This window comes from Canis lupus, chromosome 1, assembly GCF_048164855.1.
Source record: "Canis lupus baileyi chromosome 1, mCanLup2.hap1, whole genome shotgun sequence".
NCBI lineage: Eukaryota > Metazoa > Chordata > Mammalia > Carnivora > Canidae > Canis > Canis lupus.
The window spans coordinates 17,428,949-17,448,134 of record NC_132838.1 but is presented as its reverse complement, the minus strand read 5'-3'; the positions used below and the strand labels follow the sequence as shown (position 1 = coordinate 17,448,134).

General features: G+C 41.5%; 1 protein-coding gene and 1 long non-coding RNA gene across 3 annotated transcripts in view; one reads left to right on the top strand and one right to left on the bottom strand.

The window, feature by feature from the left end:
* Window positions 1-2,475, top strand: part of LOC140630916 (uncharacterized) — a 68,765-nt gene extending 66,290 nt beyond the window's left edge. Inside the window, exon 3 of the long non-coding RNA XR_012028595.1 lies at window positions 1,556-2,475. This is a non-coding gene — a long non-coding RNA (uncharacterized lncRNA). The remainder of the gene's footprint in view (window positions 1-1,555) is intronic.
* Window positions 1-19,186, bottom strand: part of CCBE1 (collagen and calcium binding EGF domains 1) — a 226,646-nt gene that overhangs the window by 116,279 nt on the left and 91,181 nt on the right. The gene's annotated exons all lie outside the window — the stretch shown is intronic.

Sequence of the window (19,186 nt, the reverse complement as noted above, 5' to 3'; positions counted from 1 at the left end):
CATCACAAGAGTCAGTCACTTGAAATCAATCTTTCTCTCTCTCAATGCAGATTCTATTGGTTGTTTATCTGGGGAACTCTAACACAGACCCAAACCCTAACTTTTGAGGTTTTTACTGTTCTGCTCTTGTTTTAGTTGACATAATTGGGTCAAAGCAGCCGAGAAAAAAAAAAAAAACATCAAGAAGCTTTCAAGAGTTATTTTAATACTGAGTGTCACAACTTTTCAGGCAGAAAATGAAATTATTGCTGTACTAAGTTATTACAAATTGGAGTAACCGCCATAAAACATCTGAAATCCTACAGAACTTTGTCTATACTTTATTGTTTCATTCACTATGCAATTTCACGCTAGTGTCATGCTTAGCTTCCCCCACTCCACTGTGAACATCTTGAGGACAAAGACTGCCTGAAATTATGTGTGACGTATGTAGAGTTGTGGAATCACCATGTTGTATGACTGAAACTAGCGTAACATTGTGTGTCAACTATACTTAAAAAAAAAAAAGTGCTCATGCAATAGGTGTTAAATACATTCTTTGCTAAATGAATGAGTTGTTGAAATCTTCAGAGTAAATGCCATTCTTAGGCTCCTCTGCTTCTTCAAAGCCTCTCCCGCCCCTCGGGTGGCACAGGCTCTATCTGCACCAGGCCTGACTGGAACAGTTGCTGGCTTTAAAAAGCTACAAAGGTGCCAAGAAATTTCTGAATGACTTCAGTTTAATCCTTGCTGGTTCACACCAATGCCACCCCTGTGATCTGATTAAAGTTAAAGTTAGATGGCATTTCAGGGTTTTTGAGACTGAACCCAGGTATTACCCTTGAGAGTTCACAGTGTGGTGATTTGGCCAGACTCTCTTTGCTTTAAAACTTCCAGAACTTTAGCTGAAGGCAACTGATGACCTGAAAGTGAAGCTCAGTCATACCACCAAATATCTCCTCACTCAATCCCACTTGCAGGAAATGACTTGGCAATGCTGTGCATTAGAGAAATGGAGTCTATGTTTAAAACATCACAGCAGGAATGCCACTGTCCATGAAGCACTTGAGTTAAAAACTGAGTCAAAACCACTAACAGATTTCACAAACTTGTGTACGGTGTTCCAGTTGACCTCCATACATAAATTTCACAAAAATGTACCTTTAAAATTCTAGGCTCTATTTTTGGAAGAAAGGTTGAATCAAAAGTCTGTTTCTTGAGGTAGCTTTAATGAAATAAATTTATAGGGATAGTCTCTATTTCACTGCAGCCCAGCAAAGCATTTAACTGTGTGACGTAGGTCTTGTGGCATCTGTGTGTTTGCCAAACTTGGGGCAAGAAGACACTTTTCAGCTTATACCTCCAGGTAGTTGTCTCTCCCTGGTGAAAAAAGCAGTTGATGCACTGTTATGGGTTAGACTGGGTCCCCCCTCCCCCACCAACAAATTCATATGTTGAAGTCCTAACTCCTAGTACCTCCAAATGTGACCTCAGAAATAGGGTCATTATAGGTACAATTTTTAACATGAGGTCATACTGAAGGTGAGTCCCTAACCCAATATATTTGTGTCTTTAGAAAAACAGAAAATTAGGACACAGATGCACACACAGGGAGAACGCCATGTGACAATGAAGGCAGAGATCGGGGAGATGCAGCAGGAGCTAAGGAACGCCAGAGACTGCCAGCGAACCTCTAACAGGGATGGGAGAGGCATGGAACTGATTTGCCTCACTCCCCTCTGAAATCCCTAGAAAGCATCAACTCTGTCAATACCTTCATCTCAGGGTTCTATCTTGAGAACTATGGAACAAATTTCTGTTTTGTAAGCCACCCCTTTTGGTAAGATTTGAGAGAGAGACAGAATGCACAAGTGAGGGGTAAGAGGCAGAGGGAGAAGTGGGCTCCCCACTGAGCAGGGTGCCTGACATGGGGCTTGATCCCGGAACCCCGAAATCATGACCTGAGTCGAAGATCTGCTTAACCGATGGAGCTACCCAGGTGACCCATGAATAACTTTATTTGTGGGACCTTATGACAGTTCCAGCAAACGAACCCACACTGATGCACAAAATCCATGCAGAAATACAAGAGGGCAACTACACAAACTATAAGCCAAGAGACACAAGACCACAGCAGAGTCAGAGTGTACACCCTGCCCAGGCTATTCATAAAGCCAGCAGCCAGTCTCTTACTGAATTAATTTGTGACAACAAACCTAGAGTAGTAACGAGTATACCTTTTCTTAAGAGTGACCTCAAAGATGGAGAATTTTCAAATTATAATTAGGATTTTGATCCTAGGAATGAATATCTAATATGGGCAAGCACAAAATGACCAAAGTGGACAAAAGGCAGACCATGAGAGAAGAGAATGGGGATGGCGATGAGATAACCCTAGTAGCGTTTGGTATCGGTCATCCCTAAATGATACAGTTCTCATTTCATTCTGGTGCCTTCAGTTTGAATTAACTGATGCTTTGACAATCATTCATAAAGTCCTAATCCACTTTGGCCACCACAGTTCTGATGCTCCAGGTGGGCAATGCTGGGTAAGAGCCCCCTCCATCTAACACAGGTGATTTTGTCACCCCCTACCTTTTTCTTTCTTATATATATTAAGGCGTGAATCCTACACAGTAAAATGCACCCTTTTAAGTGTACAGTGCCGCAAATTTGATACATGTATGGTAATTGCCTTCAGGATAGAGATGCAGAACAGGTCCATCCCCCTCAAATCCTGCTCCCAATACCACTTTAGTTAACCTCTTCCCCTCCAGCCTTAGGCAACCAATGATCTGTTTCCTGTTCCTATAACTCTTCCTCTGCAAGAATGTTACATAAAAAAGAAACCACCAGGAGGTCATAGTCTTTTTGTATTTGGCGTTTTCCACTTAGCAGGATGCATCTGAAATCCATTCACCATCTTACATGGATGAGCAGCTCATGCCCATTTATTGCCGGGTAGTATTCCATGGTAGGGATGCAACACGGCTGTCTGCATTCCCCCAGATGAAAGGCATTTGGCTTGTTTCCAGTTTTCGGAGATTACAAATAAAAGCCACTATAAATATTTGCATACACATTTTTGTGCAAACATAGATTTTCATCTCACTTGGATTTAAATACTCAGCAGTGGAACTTCTGGGTCGTGTGACGAATGGATGTTTAACTTTACAAGAAAATGTCAAACTGTTTCCCAAAATGGCTGTACCATTCAGACAGTTGTTTTTAAAGTACCCCCCCCCCCCCCCCCACTACAGGGGCTCCATATTACACTTAACATTCAGGAAAAGATTAGTCAGCCAGTAAATGTTTTTGTTAGTGAGCAGTTTCATTACAAATGTCAACGTTCTTTTAAATGGAAAGATGTCTAACACTTGTCAGAAACCTCAGTATTTATAATTAGGCCAACAAACAAATGTAGCAAGGCTGTAGGGAGCAGAGGGGTAAGATTAAAAGCCACTTCTTTCTGCTTCTGATTTTTGCTTCTGATTCAATGTGGGATTAAATCACTTTTGCCATTTCCGCGCCCCCACCCCACCCCACGCCCCCCAGGGATGAGCTGTGAGTAGAGCTAGGGCCTAGTTTTGACCTGCCCACCTCCTCTCAGGCTCCCCCTCCCACCTACAACTCCTACCATGGCATTTCTGTGCCAGTCAGAGGATGGGTCACCTCAAAAGTACTGAGGATTTGTGCAGGTCTCACCCAGAATGCATCTTTTCCAGAGATCTGTCTGCCATCATTTGAGGTAAGGATGTCAGCAGGTCTGTAGGGCAGGTTTGCTTACCTGAAAGGTTTTTTTTTGTTTTGTTTTGTTTTTCTGACTACAATGCTCCCTGACCTCTCTATTCTCTCTGTACTTCATGCCAGTCATGGATGTGCCTTTATGCACAGGACCAAGAGAAATCCCACTGGGAAGTCTAAGGACCAGCTGGTCCACGTATAAGAGAAATCCAATATCCCACTTTCTTCTCTGAAGGGTCTTCACTCAAACCTGTGTTTTTGTTGGGAAACAGGAGTGCCTGAGATGGCTACCCTGGATCTGGGAGGGAAAGGGATGGTGGGGTTTGAGAGAGCAGGGCACAAGCGTGAACTACGCACTTGGGCAAATGCACATTTGGGGAGAGTGGGGTTTACGGGGTCAACAGGGGCGACAGCTCTGTGAGGCTGCTTTCAGTCTCCAGGCAACAGCTCCAGCTGGAGCTGGTTTTCTAACAAAAGCCAAGTTTGGCAGTGCAGTGGAGGTTTGAAGATTAATTTAATAAAGGAAAGCCCCCTGGAAAGACACGAGGGACCGGCATAAGCTGTTCTTGATTGACGCCACTTCTGTTATCCCTCAAGTTCTAAATCTAAGTCATCAGAAAGTCTACCCCAAACATCTTAGATCATATTTGATAAAAATAGGCTCAAATTCATCTACCGTGTAGAAAGAAGTGTTAATAGGATTTGTGGATTCTTAGGAATTCTGTAGGTATCTATGAATAAATCGGCACATATGTTTCATAGAATACAGCCTGTGCCCACACACGTACATGTATTTTATTGGGAAACACACAAAGGAGTTGTGGTATAACTGGATCAAATTAATTTTAAATAGATGTAAAGAAAAAAAATCAATGTGATTTGACTAAAGCAAACTTTAGGTCATGCATGGAGAAAGACCAATCCACAGAGCTGAAACACTTTAACATGTCTGGGTGGCTCAGTCAGTTAAGCATCTGCCTTGGGCCCAGGGCCTGATCCTGGGGTCCTGGGATTGAGTCCCGCGTCGGGCTCCCTGCAGGGCGCCTGCTTCTCCCTCTGCCTGTGTCTCTCATGAATAAGAATAATAAAAAAAGATAGGACTGGGGCGCCTGGGTGGCTCAGTTGGTTATGCATCTGCCTTGGGCCCAAGTCATGATATCAAGATCCTGGGATCAAACTGCATCTGGTTCCCTGCTCAGCGGGGAGGGCTAACGTGGAGGTCTGGTGCTCTGCCTCACTGATCGAAGCCTAATAACTGGGGGTTAGACAAAATATTAGAGAATTTCTATCCAATTTCTCTCCAAGAATCCCCTTGAAAAAAAGTCTGCCAAGGGATTCATCATTTTTGACGGCTTTTGAATCCTTCTTGACAACAGGGAGAGCTGCATATTCAGCAAATGTGCTCCTTAATTGGGTTTTCCCGATTTGTTAAAACTCGTTGGAAAAGCCAAAGGAACTACAGCAGGAAGAGAAAGCAACACCGACAGCTCCACAGATGCGCACACAGGACCGTCATAGGTCATGTCATAGGTCATACGCATGCCCCAACCCCAGGGAATCTCTATAAAAAGGCAATTCCTGGGTGCCACCCTCTGAGATACTAATTTAAATACTGGGGGCTGGCGGGGGAGGAGCCGCCAGGCATCCAGGGCTTCAAAGCTCATTTACTGTTCCTGTTCCTCAGAGGTTGAAAACTATGGTTGTGGTTCCAATGGAGGAGGACAGTTTTCATGGACTCATCTCCTTAACACTCTATGCACAGTGTGACGCAGTAACTGGGCAAAGAATTCCTGAGGGCCATCCCCACATTGTGTGTGGTGCTGCCCGCCTGCCTGGGACTTGCCAAGAGAAGGAAGCATTTGGGTTCTTGCTGCATGAGTGCCCCTCAGCGAGAGCCACTCAGGACCGTCCCTGAGCAGTAGCATTTTAGCCACTGTTCAGGGATTTCTAGTGATTTTACCAGCACGCGTGGACCTGACTTGCCCCTGTTAGCACAGAACATCCCTTGGGTATGCTGAGCTACCAGCATCTGCCTTCATGGTCTTTACCAGAATGGTATGCTGAACACACCACACACGGCTCCAGGATCTGGAACCAGGAGAACAGCAGTGTAAGAAAATCTTCCTGAAGTTCTTCTTTGCTCTAATTCAAGGAGAGCAAGTCACATCTGATTTAAATGGAATTTCTTTTCTAGAGAAAACAAAGAAGGAAACCCCCTTCTGAGAGTCTGAGAGGGTGAGGCCAGTTGTCAGTTACTACGGAAAGTCTTAGAGTCACACCACCATGGATATAATTTAGGTCCAACATTCTCACTGTGATACTAGGCCATTGAGTCTTAAGTATAGTAGTGACTTACCCCCAAGGTGAACAGTCTGGGCTTTTCTGACGGGACAATCTACTTACTTCCAACTTCTAGTCCTCAATACTAGGCAATACTCAGGGACCTGAGAACACTGGAAGTATTTACTTCATGCTGGCCAGATTCAGGGCTTGTGATTTATTTTTAGATTTGAGAGAGGGAATCTCAGGCAGACTTCTGAGTGTGAAGCCCCACATGGGGCTTGATCTCACGATCTTGAGATTATGACCTGAGCTGAAATCAAGAGTTGGATGCTTAACTGACTGAGCCACCCAGGTGCTCCTCAGCACCTGTGATTTTAATCCGCCTTTATATGCTTTTCATTTGAAGCTGCCCTAAGGCGGATCAGAAAAGGCACCAAAGCCCTACATTATTTCCTTTGGTTAGTTTTATTTATTTCCTTTAACTTGAGCAACAGTTGCCAACATATTCAAAACTAAAGTGACAACTTTTCATACTGTGTTTAACCCTGAAAAGAAGCCAAGCAGGATATACATTGACAGGAGAAATATTAACTTATCCTACAGGCTTTCTAGTTCTTGTGGGAAATGTTCAAGGCTCTCTTAATTCCAGTCTCTTCAATGTTCAACTTTGAAAAGAAAGGTCCCAGAGTAATAGACATTGAATGCTCAGTGTAAGAGTTATGCCCAAGGGTAAGAGACCCCAGCTCGGGAGTGCCCGGATTCACTGGGTAACAAAGCACACTCTTCGCTTACTGTAGACAGACATGTGCCAAGGTGGCTACCATTCTTGATAACATAAGGAAATGAGGAATAGAAGGGACTTATAGGTCCCTCCAAATACAACAACCAGTTTATAGCAGCAATGTCCACAATAGCCAAACTGTGGAAGGAGCCTCGGTGTCCATTGAAAGATGAATGGATAAAGAAGATGTGGTCTACACATACAATGGAATATTCCTCAGCCATTGGAAATGACAAATACCCACCATTTGCTTCGATGTGGATGGAACTGGAGGGTATTACGCTGAGTGAAATAAGTCAATCGGAGGAGGACAAACATTATATGGCCTCATTCATTTGGGGAATATAAAAAATAGTGAAAGGAAATAAAGGGGAAAGGAGAAAAAATGAGGGGGAAATATCAGAGAGGGAGACAGAACATGAGAGACTTGTAACTCTGGGAAATGAACTAGGGGGGTGGTAGGGGAGGGGGGGCGGGAGGTGGGGGTGACTGGGTGACGGGCACTGAGGGAGCACTTGATGGGATGAGCACTGGGTGTTATGCTATATGTTGGCAAATTGAACACCAATAAAAAATAAATTTATATATAAAAAAACAAAAACAAATACACCAACCATTAGTGCATTCTCAACTCTGGTACTACTGACATTTGGAGCTGGATACTTCTTGGTTGGTGGGCAGGAAGGGGAGTTGGTCTTTGCTTTGTAGGATGTTTAGCAGCATCCCTGGCCTCTACCCCATTAAAGATGCTGACAGCGCCCACCTTCCATGGTAATAACCAGAAATGTCTCCAGATACTGCTAAAGATCCCCAACTGCATAGCTGAGAACTACTGTACTCCAATGTCTTAGTCCCATCTGCAGTTCCACTTGATATTTTGGGTCTTCCATCCTTGTCTTAATGCTTTTATTATTTTTTTATTAAAAAAGAATCCTGTCATATGGGCTAAACATGAAGATGAAAGGAGAGGGTGAGAAAAACCAGGGGTTACCCTCTGACCCTAACACATCTTTGAGGTTCAGGGCTCCCCTTCCCAATAGTTAAGTTGTATAACTTAAGTTAAGTTGTACCACTTAACTGGCCTGCTCCTGTTCCTCATGCTAGGACTGCTCCCTTGTCCCCACCAGGAGAAATCCTACTGGCTTTTTAAGGTCCAAGTCAAAGGCAGCTGCTCCAAGAGGCCTTCCCTTCACCATCTCTGCTTCCCTTGCCTTTCTTATACTTTCCACCGAACTTATTCTTGCGAAGAACAGTAAAGAAATTAAACTGCATTGCAACCCAGTACAGTGGAGGCTCCATTGATTTAAGACCTCAGGGTGTTTGCTCAGCTTATGTTGTCCAAGCTTGAGGCTTTATTAAGCTGAGCGGGTACCAGCCTAATTTTAAAAACCAGACAACTACTAATGCCAAGCACTTGATAAGAAAAGGCTGCTTTTGAATGTGCTATGCACAAACAGACCTTGAGAGTCTGTTTGGAGGCGCTGAGTTGGAGACTGGGGCAGGAGGGACTGTTGGCTTAAGAAAAAAGCATGTTCCTCCACTCAGCATCATGTGTCTTTGGGGCGGTGGTGGGGAAGGGCACCTCATCCACCAAGGGTGGCCACCAGCACTGTAGCCAGATGGCCTCACATCCATGCCCTGGATCAGGACTCCCCAGGCTTACAGGAAAAATGAATTCTCTTTTGCAACCTGGAAAAAAATAAATTTGCGAGCTGTAAGGTGTTCTTATAAAGGAAAAAAAAAAAGGCAAGATTTAAGGAGCATTCGGACCATTTTTAGGCTAAATTCTAGCTCTGCAGGGGGTTCAACACTTCAAGTCGTCACATGGGTGAGTTCCCCCAATTAAATACCTTTACTAAGTGGAACTATATGTTCGTAGCTTTAAGTCCATGTGAAAAAATAAAAGATTCTCATGAATGAAAGGGAACTTCAAGGGAACTCTCTAGCTCTCCATTTTAATGTGTAGTATTTCTGAATTTTCTTTCTCATATATAACCAAAACTTGTCTCCTGTGGAGAAGGCAAATCTGCCCCCAGATGAAAAAGCTCATGGTGACAAGAACATGCTCTGTTTTTGATTTGGTTTTGCATTATTCAAACAGCCAACGCCCTTTTCCTAAAGAGCCATGTGACAACTTCCTCTTAGGATTTATTGCTAGGGAAAAATACTTTCTCCCCTATAGATGACAGCCAAAAGCTTTGGTCTTTCTCTGTACTTTGTGAGTCTTGGACTATGGAGTTGAAGCAGAGGTCTTCCCACACAGGGGTCATTCTTTGGTCCTAAGGGCGTGGCTTGTCTCAGGCTCCTTTGGAACCTTTAAACTCCAGGCCTTCTGAATGTAGCCTGAGAGATTCAGTCACTTGCTTGCTTAAGACCAGCAAAAGTTAGTGGTTTCCTATCACCCTCAAAGGATAAAAATCACACACACACACACACACACACACACCCTACCCTCAGCCTGTCTCACAAAGATGTGCCATGGACCACGCTTCTCCTGGTGGTCCAAGTGTGAGCCATACTGGCCTTTCAGCTTTTCCAGGATGCTACGTTCCTTCCAGACACATGGCGTTTAAAAATACTGTCCCCTGCACATGGAGTATCCTACTGACCCTTCAGACCTCCTAAACGTGAACTCCTTCTGGAAACCTTCTCTAATGCCTAGTCAACTCCTGAGGCACCCAAGTCTGTCTCATCAGCACACTCACCACCCCCCAGGTAATCACTTTTCTAGTACCCCCCCACATTTACTTGGTGATCATCTGGTTAGTATCTGCCCCCAGCTTTCACACTCCTAAAAACAAGGAGCCACAGTAACCATGTCAAGAACAAGGACTGTGCTGGATTTTTTTTTGGAATATTTTATTTATTTATTATGAGAGACAGAGAGGAGAGAGAGAGAGGCAGAGACAGAGAGAAGCAGCAGGCTCCATGCAGGGAGCCCAATGTGGGACTCGATCCTGGCTCTCCAGGATCATGCCCTGGGCTGAAGGCGGCACTAAACCACTGAGCCACCCCGGCTGCCCCTGTGCTGGGTTTTTAAATGGGGGCAGGGGAAGAGGCAACAAGCAACACTTGGCAGCTCCACAGATGTGCACATGGGACCACGATCGTACAGCTGATACCCACCTCAACCAAGCCTCCAACACCAAGGTCAGAGCCTGACAGATCAGAGCAGCCCAGGAAGGACCCAATGGGTGAGTGAACTCAATCAAATCCATTAAAATTTGCAGAGCGCCACTCTCAGATACCTCAAATTCTAGTGTCTCCACTCAGAGGTAGAAAAGTGGCAAAATGTCTTACCTTGTAAGTACTAGAAAAACAACTTTTTAAAGAAGCTGTCACAAGCCCATGTGGAAACCATAGACACTGAAGATGACTGGCACCCTAATCTACTGGGCACCCAGGACTCCACTCATTGTATGCGTCATACTCATACCTTTTTGTTCAGTTTGTACAAACAGCTTACACCATACATGTAGGCACCAATCATCTTTAAACTGAGGCATGTGGAGCCACTTAGTAAGAGCAGCATATACTGCTTAATTCCATCTTTTAATTGCACACATGTACTTCAACTACTAAGTCCACTACTGTGTTTTTAAATGTGTAATTTTTTTATATTAAATAATTTTAATAAACTTGATTTTAAAAAATTTTATATATTTATGAGAGAGAGAGAGAGAGGCAGAGACCCAGGCAGAGGGAGCGGCAGGCTCCATGATCCCGGGACTACGGAGTCACGTCCTGGGCCGAAGGCAGATGCTCAACTGCTGAGCCATCCAGGTGCCCCAATAAACTTGATTTCTGTGTAAGATTTTGCATGTGTGAGATTTTAAAGTGAAATAATATTTTAGGTAAAGGTAGTAACCTTTGGGTCTTAAAAATATTTGCTACAAAATGGATACCAAAATGGAAGACATTCTCTCAATATTGACCTTTTAGTAATAATTTGACTTAAAATTGGCTGTGTTGCTTTATATCTAAAAGTGTCACAACAGAAACTAATTTCATGGAAAAGGAAGTGCTTAATGTTAGGGTCATGGTCTACTTCAATCATAAGAGGTTTTTCATCAATTTTGAGTCCAATAAAGAACCAGGAAGAGAAAAAGCAGTGGTGAATGGCTGAAATGCCCTGGTCTCTGGGAAGTGGTCCCCACTGGAATCAGGAAATGCAGCCCAAGAGCCCTCACAAGCACACTTTGGGACAATCCAAAACCAAGTTTCCTGGGAAAGAAATGAATTGGGATCAGGTTGCCATTAAGCCTAAGACGCTTCTGCACCAACTCCTAGACATGTTCAGAAATGAATTGTTCTCCTATGGTCAAGAAGGAAAGAGCATCAGCCACGTGAAAGAGAGCTTTCCAGAACTGCAAGTGAGCACAGCATCCAGAACGGATCTTTTTTTTTTTTTATAATTAAAAAAAATTTTTAAACGGTTTTATTTATTTATGCATGAGAGACACACAGAGAGAGGCAGAGGGAGAAGCAGGCTCTATGCAGGGAGCCCGACATGGGACTCGATCCCGGGTCTCCAGGATCCCACCCTGGGCTGAAGACGGCGCTAAACCACTGAGCCACCGGGGCTGCCCCAGAACGGATCTTTGAATGACAAACCCCACACTTCAGTCTCAGACTCTCTGTTGCTTTGCAGCCTTAGTGGACCGGCGGAGATACGCATGGAAGCACAGTAGATGGGTTCACATAACAAGTACAGGAAACTCAGAAAGAAACATGTGGCAGGCCCACAACTGGGAGAATTCAGCTGATAAGACCTGATGAAAGAGAAATAGTGTAGTGGCCTAAAAAGGATTTCAAAAAATAATTTTTAAAGAGAAGGAGGGGCACCTAGGTGGCTCAGTTAAGCATCTGTCTTGGGCTCAGGTCATGATCTTGGGGTCCTGGACAGAATCCCATGTTGGGCTCCCTGCTCAGTGGGGAGTCAGGCTCTTCCCCTGCCCCCTTAAATAAATAAGATCTCAAAAAAAATAAAGGGAAGGAGGAATAGCAAAACTACCAATAAGTCTGGAGATTAGGAAAAAAACCAGGTATGAGACAAAGCCAAATGCAAACCATGAATATTAAAATCTTAAAAAAAGGATTGTTTCATCAGAAATAAAAACTGATGAAGAACTGAAAACAGCTTCACTGGCAGATTCTATCAAATATGGATTGAATAATTCCAATTTTATAAACCCTTACAGAGACAAGATATATTTCCCAATTCACTTTATAAACCTTAAAGCCCAATAAAAAAAAGTATGAGAAAGCATGCTAGTCTCAATTATGAACATCAACGTGAAAATCCTAAAGAAAATATTAGCATTTCAAACCTAGCAACAAATACAAAATAAAGCATTATGACCAGTTTGCGTTTATTTCAGGAATAGAAGTTTTTCTTAACACTGATAAAAATGAATACAGTTTGCTACATAAAGAAGAAAAATCATATAATCATCACGGAGGATGCCAAAAAAGCATTTGCTAGGATTCAAAACTCATGTATAATAAAACCTTTCAGCAAACTAGGAATTGAAAAGAATTGCTTTTACTAATCTGATTGTTTTAGTCATGATAGGATATGCTATAAGCAATCAGCCCCAAATTTTCCATAGCATAATATATAAAAGTATTAGATAAGTATATAGTCTATGGGCAGCATCTCAAGGTAGCTCCCTTTCAGGTGAGATTTTTAAATCTGTGAGATTTTAAGTGTGAAGTAAGACACATGCTGTGTCTGTCTATGGCTCTTACCATCACTTCTATTCAGCATTTTCCCGGAAGTCTTTACTGAGTTGGTTGAGAAAAATAAATAAAAAATGGAAAGATTCAAAAAGAAGCAAAACTTGTATTAATCATTGACAAGATTATAAAACAAAATCCAAAAGAACCTTCAGATAAATTTCTAGCATAGGAATTTATGAAGTTTGCTGGATACAATTTTATAATTGAAACCAGTTTTACTTCTTATAAAGAGATCACAAGTGAAAATATTTTAGTTATTTTAATAGCACTAAAATGTCAAGTAACTAGCAATAAATTGAAGAATTCTACAAATACAAAATTTTGAGATACACTTATAAAAAGGCCAAAGGAAACAGACTCATAATAATAAACTGGAAGACTTATAAAGACGTCAGTTCTCAAATTCATCTATAGATGTAATGAAATTCTAATTGATTTTTTTTTTTGGGTGGAATCTGACCATGGTTCTAAAATTGACATAGAATACCAAAGGGCCAAGATCAGCCAAGATGAACTTTTAAGGTATGATATATATAGTAAATTCTGTAATTTGTGTTAATCTACGTGTACAACCTGATTATTTTCTCCCCAGCTAGAGCTCATGCAAGTACTACTCACATTAAGATGTAAATATTCCCAGTACCACCCAGTAAGGTTCCCTCATGTCCTTTCTGGGTTACAATTCCCCACTAAGAGGCAACCACTATTCTGACTTCTAGCACTATCAATTAGCTTTGTCTAATCATGCTCATGTAATTGGAACCAAACAGAACATTCCCTTTTTAATCGGTTTAAGACGTGTGAACAACACTCAATTGTTCTACCAAGATAGCAAGAAGTTCTCTTCTGCTCAGATCCCACAGAACACAGTACTTCTCACGATGGGAGGTAGCAATGGCAGCGTGTGGCTTCTCAAAGCCAAGTGCTAAGCGATCAGCAGTGCCCAGCATCCATCAGCTTCCTGCAGCATCCCTTCAAGCAGCTGCTCAGTAAGGCCATCTGCGAGGCGCCTCAGAAATGCTTCCCTGACTCCTCAGGATGCTTTGCAGCCGAGTGCTCCTGGCCAGGAAGTGCTCCATGAATGGCTTCTCCACTACCTCCCCTTGGGTAGTTTTTGCAGTGATTTTCAAGGTATGGTGCTTCCTAATAGAGGACTTCCACCAGCATCCCAGATGGAGTATTGCTAGAAAGTTCCATTGGCACCAGATCTTAGCAATTTCTGCCACCATACGCAGCAATGCCCTTTTTCAGAGAGGTCTGAGTTTCAACATAGAGGATCCCTAGAGATTGGGAGTGGAGGCTCTCTTCCATGGGCTTTATCTCAGCCTCAGGGTAGCAGCTACTCCCTAGATTGTGAATTCGCAAACCTGTAGGAACGGTCTAATTTCCTAGAAAAGTACAGTTCATCAATATGGACTGCCTTACTGATAGAAAGCTTAAATGGACCAATTTCACCTAAGAAATAGAGAAAGTTATCCCTCACAGAATGGTTTGACTGAGGTTTTTTACTAAACCATTAGAGACCAGATAGGTCCAATGTTACATACATAGCTCATCACTGATAGCACCAAAACAGGGTATTACAATCAACCTCACATAAGAATATGGATATAAAATTACAAAAGACAATAGCAAATAGGATCTAATATCTCATTTAAAAAGTAATGGATCATAGTCAACTCTTTTTAAGAAATCCCAACTGGGATGTACTCAAGCCATGCATGTTAGGTTCAATAGCAGAAAATGCAACCATAAATAGATCTTATTAAGAGATCTAGGAGATCCATAAAATCACTTCAATAGCACTAAAAAAGAAAAGTTGACAAAATTCAACACCCATTCTTGATTTAAACACACACACATGCACACACATACACACATTCTCTCAAGAAAATAGTAATTTGTGGATAGATAACCTTAAGTCCTAATGTCAGCACCTTACTGAAGTTATTTGCCTTTCCAAGTGGGCTAACAATAGAGGCATTTCCGCTATGGTCAGGAACAATATACAGATGTTATCTGCATTACTATTTGACATTAGCATTATTCTACTTAGCCAACTCAATTAGACAAATCCATTAGAGGCATAAAAATTGGAAAATAAATAAAACTACCCCCTCCCCTGTGCGCAGATGACAAGATAGTGCACTAGAAAAAAAATTTAAAAATTTTAAAGATCTCCATAGTAAAAGGATTTAGTAAGGTGGCGTATGACATAGCAACATAGAAGATAAAATACTTAGGAGTCAGCCTAACAAGAAATTTGCAAAGCCTAAATAAATAATATTTTTAAACACTCTTGGAAGACAAAGTACACTGGAATAAAAAGACACCTCCCCCCCTTGTCCTTGGATAGGATGACTCATCATAAATCTGTCAGTTCTCCCTAAATTAATGTGTAAATTTTATTAAAATTACCAACTTCAATAAAAATAACAGACCTTTTGGTTTTTACAGAGCTAGACAAGAGGATACTGAAGTTCATATGGGAAGGCAAACATGCAAGAATAGTTAAGAAAACACCAAAAAGAAAAGCTAGAGCCAGGGAAGACGGAAAACAGCCCTGCCAGATATTAAACATACAACAAGCCTTTTAGAATTAAAACAGAGTGGTATGGACACGTGATGAGGACAAATGAATGGAACAGAACAGAAAATCCAGAAACCAACCCAACCACTTTGGAAATTTAGTATATAAAGTTAGGCATCTTGAATCATCAGGATAAACTTAATAATAAATTGTGCTAGGACAACTGGATAGCCAATTGCAAAAACAATCAGATCCAGACCTCAATCCATGCATGAGAATCAACTTCAAGTGAATCTTGATGTAAACACAAAAACTGAAACAGAAGTGCTAGAAGAAAACACGGGGGTGGGGTGCCTGGGTGGCTCATTCGGTTAAGCGTATGCCTTCTGCTCAGGTCATGGTCCTGGGGTCCTGGAATCAAGCACCCCGTCAGGCTCCCTGATTAGTAGAGAGTCTGCTTGAGAGGAAAAGCAGCTAATTGGAAGCAAATTCTACACATTTTTAGAAAACTGATAAATTTGACAATATAAAACAACCTTTGCATCATGAAATATACAAGTCAAATGACAAACTGGCAGAAAATGCTTGTAATGCATGTCACAACTAAAAGGTTGATATTTACATATTTTAATACATATTTTTACATATTAAATATTAAATCTATTTTTTGCATGTTTTTTTAAATGGGGAATTGGGCAAAAGCCCAACAGAAATATACAGTTAAGATCTAAAAATGGGCCCTTAAATGTATGAAAAGGTGTCCAGGTTTACCCATAAAAAAAAGCAATTTAAGATTACACTAAGATACCATCTTTAAAGAGCTTGAAAACACTGCTGGTCAAGGCTTGGAGAAACAGATGTGCTCAGAAACTCACAGGCAAACTAGTACAGCCTAGTGGGAAGGAGTCCCACTAGGTAATATCTGAAACAAACAGCAGATAAAAACCTACATATGCATTTATTGCTTGACCTTAGCAATCTTTTAGGAACCTGTGTCTCAAAGTGAAAATACACATTTATTCAAATGAATAACATGAATCTATTCATTTCTGGATGATCTGTAACTACAAAATAATGGGTAAAGTATTCACATAAAAGAGAAGTTGAATACATTATGGTATATCCACATAAGGGAATATTCTGCAGCTGAAGAAAAATAAAATGAAAATCCCTTTAAGCTGAGATGGAGGGATATCTCCAAAAAATATTGCTAAATGAAGAAAGTAAAGTGTCCGAGAACGTATACAGTACCCCAACTTTAGTACAATAAAAAGGGGATGACACTATGTATTGTTATATATATATGCACCAGTTTTTGCTAAAAGAAACATAAGGATAAATGAATGAGGTCAGTGGGTGAAAATGGAGCACATGGCTTGGTGGGGGAAATGGTGCTTCGGAGTATGCTCTTTTGTGGAGCGTTGCCTTCTGGAATCACGTTAATGTTTCATATCCCCAAAACCTGCCTTGTGTAAGGATGAGTGCTCAGTCCAGCAAAAACCAGGCCACAGGAAACTCTACAGACTAAACAGCCCAGGATCTTAAATAACTGTAATGAAAAGATTTAAGAAGGCTTTAATAGGTAGTTTGATTTAAAAATGGGTAAACCGTAGACTTCAGGGAAGCATGGATGGGTGATGGAACTATAAGAGAAATACAAGGAAGTGTTGGGATACTGGATATTTTTGGAGGGATGGAAGGCTTACCATTTGAGGATGCGGTACGTAGATCGACTACTAGCTGGCTCTTTTTTGACCTGGATGGTGGCTACAAGTTGTCCGCCTTATGCTACACTGTTGTTTTGAGTGGTATTCTATTTCTGTATTTCATTTTACGATACAAAATTTTTGGAGAAAAGACTAGGTGTCACGCTCATCTGAAGAGGTTCTTACATCTTTAGCGATTTTCTACCTGAGTCCATACAATTCTGTAACACATTCCTTCCATTAGATGCTACACGATCAGAGAACACATTCTAATTTTCAGATTAGCTTAAGAAAAACATAAGACTATTGCCAACAGTAACTTCAGTAAAGCATTCCAGTACCAACTGTAAAATGCTAAATTGTGTTTGTTCTATCAGCTGTTTTGGATTTTCTGTATTGCTCTCCTCCCTCATAGCATAGACAAAAAGAATGAAAAATTCAGTTCATTTTCTTAAGAAAAGTCTAAGAAAAAGTAGAGGAGGCCTAGTGTTCTTACATAAGATATGGTCTGAAATTCTGTGAACTTGTTGGACACGTTTATAAGCTTTATAATCCTGGCTGCAGGCAGTTTTGCAAAGCGTGAGTATTTCCAAGATTCTTGATTTATGCCGACATTTGAACACTTAAAACATTTTGTGGATCACACGGGAGGTTCTATTTTTAGTTTTTTGAGGAATCTTCCATAGCGGCTGTACCGACTCATAATCCCACCAACAGGATACAAGGGTTCCCTTTCCTCCATAGTCTCACCAGCATTTGTTACCTCTTATCTTTTTGATGATGGCCTTTTTAACAGGCACGAGGTGATAACTCATGGTGGTTTGAATTTGGACTTCCTTAAGGATTAGGGCTGCTGGTAGTCTTTTCATGCACCATATGATCCAACAATTCCACTTTTGGAAATATACCCAAAGGAAAAAAAAACACTAACTTGAAAAGGGTAACTTTACCCCCATGTTCATTACAACATTATTAACAACAGGCAAGACAGGTAACCAAGCTAAGTGTCCATCAATGGATGAAGTTGTGATAGGTGTATACACACACACACAGGAATATCATTCAGCCATAAAAATGAGGTGATCCTACCATTTGTGACTCTGGTGGATGGACCTTAAAGGCACGATGTTAAATGAGACAAATCACAGAAAGACAAAGACAAATACTGTATGATCTCCCGTATATGCAAAATCCAGAGACCTCACAGAAAAATCAGACATGGTTACCAGAGGCAGAGGGTGGGCAGAAGGATAAATGGAGGCAGGTGGTCAAAAGGGAAAAATTTCCAGCTGCAAGAAATATAAAAACTTCCAGTCATAAGACATTTATATAATGTATAACTTGATTACAGTTAACACTGCTGTGTGATATACGGGAAAGTTTACTGTCTCTATAGGAGATAATGGATGCTAGCTAAACCCATGAGATATTTTACAGTATATGTAAACCAAACCATCAGGATGCATGCCTTAAACTTATGCAGTGATGTATTCAATTAGTCCTCAAAACTAGAAAACATTGAGGGCGGGTGGGGGGAGCAGTGTTAGACTACAAACTTTAAGATGGGGAAGAGGGTTAAAGGCTGGAGATGGGTGGTGGTGATGGTTGCACCACAATATGGATATACTTAGTGTTACTGAACGGTCCACTTAAAAATGGTTAAGATGGTAAATTTTAGGTTATGGGATTTTTCCACAATATCTTTTTAAGAAGCCAAAGACATGCAGGCTACTCTTGAGCAAAGCAAAATTTCTTTTGTCAAGTTAATTGGTTTAGAAAGTCTAAATTTTTCTAAAAGGGGAACGGACCTTCAAGTAGTTCCTCTAATAGCAAATTCATGCCTGCTCTGCTGTCAGGGGCCAGTTTTAACCGGAGCCTGCACCTGTGCAGGCATGAGAGGCTGCCCACTGTGTACCCACAAAGTGATTTAAGAACATCAGCTCTCAAATGTGGCTCACCAGGGAGCTTAACAAAGCTGGAGTTTCTGGGTTCCTCCTCACACAGGCACTGCCAAGACCTAATGTTTCACACAAAATTCTGCATTTTCTTCTGAAAACCTATTCCTTCCTCTAATTTCCTTTTTTAAGATTGATTTAACACACACACACAGAGGCAGACACCCAGGCAGAGGGAGAAGCAGGCTCCCTGCGGGATTCTGGGATCACAACCTGAGCCAAAGACAAACGCTCACTTAGGTGCTCCCTCCATCCTCTAGTTTCATAAACTTCCACAAAACGGGCTCTCCCCCAAGCATCTCTGTTTCAGAAAGATTTTCATCCCAATCTCGTCCTCTCCTAGCTGAATAAGTGGCAACTTACCTAACTTTCCCCAGTCATATTTATAGGCTTTTTGAAAAAAAGATTTTATTTATTCATGAAAGACATGGAGAGAGAGGCACAGACACAGAGGGAGAGGCGGGAG